We start from the raw sequence: 7230 nt of genomic DNA, 5'->3' as shown, positions 1-7230 counted from the left end.
ATTGCTTATCTTTGCAAATGTTTTATGCATCATATTGAACTGAAGGGTGTGTTGCAGAATTGAGGGTGTGACCCGTAAGCATGTACTCTCTCTCTCTCTATACACACACACACACACACACACACACACACATATATATATATATATCAACCCACCAAACACAAATTAAAAAATCAATTTTTGTTTTTGAAAGAGGAGACTGTATTCAACCAGTTAGATACTTTAGCCTATTCCCTTACCTGCAATACATACCATAGCAACCATTTGGTTTAGTTCCCATTCCCTCCAATGTACGGGTGTGATCCATAAGCATATACTCTCTCTCTCTCTCTCTCTCTCTCTCTCTCTCTCTCTCTCTCTCTCTCTCTCTCTCTCTCTCTCTCTCTCTCTCTCTCTCTCTCTCTCTCTCTCTCTCTCTCGCTGGCCGGCACTCTCCACTAAATGAATAGGTGGATCACTTCTCTCCACACACAACCACACTGCGTAGAGTTACCTCTTTGCATAGAGCCATCAAAGTAAGCTCAAATAGTGTTGGGAAAATGCAGCTATGTGTCTAGCGGCCAACTTGAGCAGCTTTTGCATACCGTGGCTACACGTGCAAGGAGCAGGTTGAGCTTGATTCCAGTGCTTGGTGTGTGGAATCCACTTCCCTAATGCATATTGAACTATTTTGAATCATTCACTTCTCCAATATGTTGCTCCATTTGGAATCATTTTCTTCCTTGCAAGACAATATGTTTGTGCCATTTTTGTCAGTATTAGCAAGGTGTATGTCAAGCACAACAATCTTGTGTACTTCGAGTGTAATTCTTGTACATGAATTTGAGACACCACAGTTTCTTTTTGTGTGTACATACATTTGAAGAGACCCTATTTTTGGAAGGGTTGAAGTAGTTTCTACAATTTTTTGATAGGCCAAAAGATTCATAGTGGCGTTCCACCAAAGTTGTTGAGGGGACTCCTGCAAAACCGATGAGATTTTACCTGCATGTTTTATCATCATCCTTATTATCCAAAAGAAAGGCTACCACTCCACACAAAGCACCCTCGTTTAAGAACTTCTCCATTCTTAGAAACAGGTGGACCCTTAGGGTTATTTACAACCATAGGTTTCTCATCCTGTTGGTTTGAAAAACCCAACAATGGAAGACTCAAATTCATCTTGCATAAAATATACACCTCGAGACCCATCACGAGCTAACACAGGAGCATTTCCCTCTTCTAGAATAGTTTTGACATGCTCCAAGAGATCTACACCACTTACATATGCTACATTTTGAGAAGCTTTCAACAACATTAGCACTTTTTGTCAGGTAAAGATTGTCAAATTTTTCTTCTACTTTGCTTGATGGAAGCCTCCTCATTTTTCCATGCAACATTAATTTGTTTTCCCCTCACCTTGTGAGAAACTTCTAATAACTCTTATGCCATCCCCAATAGCATGAATTATTACTTTTACATTGTGGCTTAGAAATAAGTGCACTATAGCATCATCCCCCACTAAAAATTACTCAATTAGCATGTCATCCTTTGAGATTATGACCTTTCAGTGCCAGTTGTAGCTTGTAAGTTGCAAATCTAGCTTCTTTCATTCATAACCTATATTTCAAGTCTTCATTCTATCAGTTCTGAAAGCATGCTCCTTGCCACTAGTTGTTCTAATTGTCACTACTTATTATTCTCAAACTTTCACAACCAAATGCACACGCTTTCCATTTTTGTGAGACCATAATCCTTCACTTAAGCATCTTGGCAGCAAAGGTCACGGCCTCCATATGTCAGTCTCTAGTGCTTTACATAAAAACCTTGCACACTTCAATCCATATTTGTTTCGAAGCAAACCTTCACCACTAATTTGAGAGTCTAGGAATAATATCATGTGATTAGTAATAGTTTACTAAGCCATCATCATTGTGCTCCGAAGATGACTCTCATCAATCCCAAGGGAGAACCAAAGACAAATAGTGATGGTTACGCTTTGTTGCAAATCTCTCTCTCTCTCTCTCTCTCTCTCTCTCTCTCTCTCTCTCTCTCTCTCTCTCTCTCTCTCTCTCAAGACAAAATACCTTCTTTTGGAAGTTTTAATAACCCTTCGAGAAAAGCTCGAGGCATGTCCACACAACATGAAGTTGCATACGATCAATATGCCAAAAAGGGGGCTATATAACATACCTCGCCAGGCGGCGGGCAAGCACAAAAAATTGATTATTATTAGTTCCCTAAAAATCAAAGACAAATATATAGAGCTATTGAGGCACACTGTGTATGTCAAAAGATCACCACACAACATCACTTGTTGTCCTTATTAACCTTCCCAAAGAGTAACCCCTTTGATAATCGCAAATGTCTTAGAGACTGATTCTGCATTTGAGCCCATACCTTCGAGAGTTCACTCATTGAACTGTTGTAGACGTTCCACAAACCTTGCATTTTCAAACCTAGTGGCACCCACCTGGGCAGCCTTAGGAGTAGACTCGGGGTCGTTGGACATCACCTTTTTTAGCAATGTCGTTGCTTTGCTTGCATAGTTCGATGATGTTATTGGGAGTTTTCTTAAAGCCAGCTTCATGAGCAACAAATCCAAGAATATTATTAGTGTATTGAGCACTTCATTCTAGTATGTGAGGCACATTTTTATCTCCCCTTCAGGCCATGGCGAGAAGGAGTTGCAACAGACGTAATAGGTAACTCTCTCTCTCTCTCTCTCTCTCTCTCTCTCTCTCTCTCTCTCTCTCTCTCTCTCTCTCTCTCTCTCTCTCTCTCTCTCTCTCTATCTATATATATATATATATATATATATATATATATACACTAATCACTAATTAAGATTAAGGTGCATGAAGCCTCTTTCAGTATGCTTCCTTCACACGTGGCCACTCCAATACAGTCTCCTTCCACTTTCAAATGGGGGCACCTAGCAGCTTCCCAAATCTTGAACTCCCCCAAGGCCTCATAAGGCAGAGGAAGGGGGCCAAGGCAATGTCAACATACCGTATTCTCTACCCTCCAAAAATTTGACCTCGAGCAATCACATTGTGGAGAGCTCCATCCAATGTCTCGAGCGCCTCGACGAAGTCCTTCCGGCCTTGCCCTATCTTCTCTCCTTGGAAGCTTTGAACAATCCGCGCTCCGGCGTTGTAGAGCTTCTTGTCAACAAAGTCTACCCAGGAGCAGGGGTGACCGCACTGTGGTATTTATTGTCGGAAAGAAGGAATACATGACCGGGAGGGGGTCAAACTTCTTCAATGTATCGCAAAACGATTGGAGACTCGCAAACAGGGTTGCCGTTGTGGATGAGCATAGGGATCTTCTTGTGGATGGGGTTAACCTGAAGCAAGAACTCACTCTAACTCCCTCTTGTTTTAAAGGTCTTCCTCTATGTACTCTTATTTTACCCCCTTTTCATAATTAAGGGCAATGACGACCCGCAGGACAAACATGTTGCACCATTGGTGGAGAACCTTGAGCGGCGTCAATGTGGCCATGGTGAATTACAACACCACACCAGCAATTGAGAAGCCAACGAACTCGTTTTCAGGTCTCTCTCTCTCTCTCTCTCTCTCTCTCTCTCTCTCTCTCTCTCTCTCTCTCTCTTCTCTCTCTCTCTCTCTCTCTCTCTCTCTCTCTCTCTCTCTCTCTCTCTCTCTCTAGTTTCCTACGAAATCAAAACAATTTTCTTCTTCTTCTCTCTCTGGTGCATGCAACGAAGTCAAGCTGCAATATTGCGTGGATGCGCCAAGAGCCATGGAGAATTTTGTAAGCTACTCTCTCTCCAGTGTTCGGGAAAAATGTGTCTCAACTTAATAGCATGCCGTTTCCAATTTCAAAAATACCATTGAGGGCAAGGGGAAAAGGAAAAAGAGAAAATATTTTGTATATTTGGAAAAGTGATTTTTCTTGAAAACGCACACACACACACACACACAGTGTGCATGGAAAACAGCTCCTACAATGCACATAAAGACACTGTGTGCATGGGTTGCATGCAACTACTATAGCAGGTTGTCTCTCTATCGATCTCTCTCAGACTCTCTCTCTCTCCAGTTTCACATACACAGGAAGGAGTACAAACAGCGCGTCCTGCAGCCGATCTCTTCCAAGTTTCCATGCATATCTCACTAAGACTCGAGCTCACCGAGTTGCCGGCAGCTCTTGTAGCGTGCCCACTACACACACAGACACACACACACTCTACAGGTACAAATATCAAGCTCGCCAACAACTCTTGCAATGTCGTGCACGTGCGCACACACACACACACACACACACACACACACACACACACACATAGGGGTGATAGTACACACACACTCTACAGGTACACTGTACGAACATCATATCATGCTACTGCATCATCATTTCTCTCTCTCTCTCTCTCTCCAGTTTCTCTCTCTCACATACACACACACACACTAATAAGCGAACATGAATGATGGACATCAGTTGCAGCCTGTAGGATAGAAGAAGGAGAAACAACCACTCTTTGTAGCAAAAGAAGGAGAATCAAACACATGGATGCCTTCTATGAGCTCAAAAATTTAAGATGCATTATATATAGTATAGATAATACTCATAGCTCTCCCCATTGCTACCCTATCCCACTCACTCTTGCCAATATCACCCTTACAAAATTCTATGTTTGAGGATCCAAAATGGCACGGTAGGAACATGTTAAAAATTATATTGAGCTTGGTCTACTGAGCTAGGTGACCATGGGATTGAGAGTGAGGGAAATCAAGCATCAATACTTTTCAACCATTTGGTATTCTCATTGACTCTACAACAAAAATTGAGGAGACGTCAATGTGGAGAGGTTGTTGAATATCAACCTCTCTCTCTCTCTCTCTCTCTTCTCTCTCTCTCTCTCTCTCTCTTCTCTCTTCTCTCTCTCTCTCTCTCCTCTTCTCTCTCTCTCTATATTATATAATATATTATATATATATATATATATATATATATATAACGTACACCACACTTGGGCATACATGTCTAATGATGTTGCCAAAGCCAAACAATGTTTTTCAATAGCCCTTGATCAAAGGTCTATATCTTGCATGATGTAACATGCCTTAAGAAAGCAACTATAGCTAGTCACATTTGGAGAGTCATCCTAGCTCCACATTTGCTAAAAATAGTCAAAAGCTTCATGGACCCTTCAAATCATAATCCTAGGTGACATGCCTTCAAAATGAAACCATAAGTGAACATATTTGGTGGGCAGCCTTGGCTACATTTTTTGGTTGCCACACACGACGTTTTTCAACAATCCTAGATTTAATGTTCTCATCATGAATTTGTTAACCGAGGTCAACGTCTTGCAATCCACAACCATGGGTACTCACACTTGGAGAGAAGCACTTGCTTCACATTTTGCTAAAAACAGGCTAGGGCTTCCTTGCCCCGCCCCTATTCGATATGTTTGAAGAGAAGCCTTGGATGCCTCTTTTGCTTTCCACACACAATGTTTTTTAATTGTCCCATATTTATCGTTTGTTCTTATCATGAGTTTGTTTTCCCATCTCGATGTCTTGCAAACCACAAGGGTAGGTGGTTGCACTTGGAGGGAAGCACATGCTTCACATTTGCTAAAAAGAACATAAGGCTTCCTATGACATATCCTACAATCAATGCAGTCCAAGAGATGCATATTGACCAATGCTTTGCCAAACATGAACTTGTTCCCAATAGTCCATGACAATCAATCTCATCATGGATTGTTCTATCCATGTCAATTTCAAATCTTTTCATTTATGCTAGATACTTGCGAGTATAAATGATCACATTTGAAGAGAAGCCTTGGCTTCACATTTGCTGAAAACAACCCAGAGCTTCTGCATGTTCAACCTAGATCTTCCAACCATGCCACATGCCTACATAATGTAAACTTGGGTGGCTGCATGTCCAGCCTAGGGTTGCCAGCCTTGTCACATGACAAAGTAGGACTAAAGTGTAAAAGAGGGGCCTCCAATTTCGGCATCAATAATAAATCAAAATATCAAATACCAAACTCCACAAGAGAGGTGCCATGGAGTTTGGGGCTATCATTTTAGGCCTTTCTTGTGTAGATGCTCTCAGTTTTTCCATCTCCCCTCTAAGCTATTCTGTGTTTTTTGTGTACTCCCTAATCAAGTCTACATCTTCTCTTCCATGTTCTTACACCCTCTTACAGCTTGTCTTTGTCAATTCTATGCTCTTAGTGTGTGTGTGTGTGTGTGTGTGTGTGTGTGTGTGTGTGTGTGTGTGTGTGTGTGTGTGTGTGTGTGTGTGTGTGTGTGTGTGTGAGAGAGAGAGAGAGAGAGTGATAGTCTAGGTGTGTGTGTGTGCTTGGAAATTGGAGACAAGCTGTAAGAGAGTATAAAAGCATAAAAGAGAAAATATAGAATTAATTAGGAAGTACACAACAAACACAGAATATCTTAAGAGAGGGGAGATGAAAAAACTGGGAGCATCTACAAAAGAAAGGCCTAAAATCATAGCTTCAAACTCCAAAACACCTCTCTTGTGGATCTTGGTATTTGAAATTTTGATTTATTATTGGTGCCAAAATTGGAGGGCCCTCTTTTACACTTTAGTCCTACTTTAGGTATGAGTGGTACACACTAGTTATTGCATGATCCTCTTAAGGTGGATTCTCATTGTCCTATTTATAAAGGAGCCATAGTGACTTATTTCTAAAATACTTTGTTAAGATAAAATGACTAAGAGAATTATTATTTGCCGGCGTCTCCTCGTCAACTCCCAGAGTTCCAATCTACAAACCATCATGCACTCACTGTTAGTAAAATTCAAATAGACAGCACATAATTAACCATTAAGCCAGCTATCCCAATTGCAGTTAACCACATGCAACAGGAGGGTGCCCAGTCTTGTAACAATAGAGGAGCTCTTTTTGTTTTTGAAATTATTAGATTCCTAGATTTCCCCAAAATTTGAGTGGCAAATTAATTGTATTTTTAGGTTGTAGACCTGATGATTAAGGGCACACCTACTGGGTCAACTTCAATCTATTAGCACAAATCTGAACTATTAGTGGTTCTCCTCGTCAGCTGTCTAGACTTTGGTATCAAGGTGATGGAGGTTTTCTCTCCACCCTTATGCAACTTATGATTTACAGTCTATGTCTTGGATGTATATTGTTCTTTTGGCTTTTTTATGGGAGTGGTCTGGTGTTGGTATTGTGCTCCTTTGTGTACTTGGGATTACTTTTGAATCCATGGCTTGATTTGAGCA

At 41.1% G+C, this 7230-nt stretch overlaps 1 pseudogene; it reads right to left on the bottom strand.

Moving 5' to 3' along the window:
• Positions 1-679: 679 nt before the first annotated feature.
• LOC147456344 (phosphatidylinositol 4-kinase gamma 4-like) lies at positions 680-2569 on the bottom strand (annotated as a pseudogene).
• Positions 2570-7230: the final 4661 nt, after the last annotated feature.

The sequence above is a fragment of the Adiantum capillus-veneris genome, chromosome 6 (genome assembly GCF_014529385.1).
Source record: "Adiantum capillus-veneris isolate H3 chromosome 6, ASM1452938v2, whole genome shotgun sequence".
In the NCBI taxonomy this organism is placed as follows: Eukaryota; Viridiplantae; Streptophyta; class Polypodiopsida; order Polypodiales; family Pteridaceae; genus Adiantum; species Adiantum capillus-veneris.
This window is presented reverse-complemented; position numbering and strand designations above follow the sequence as displayed.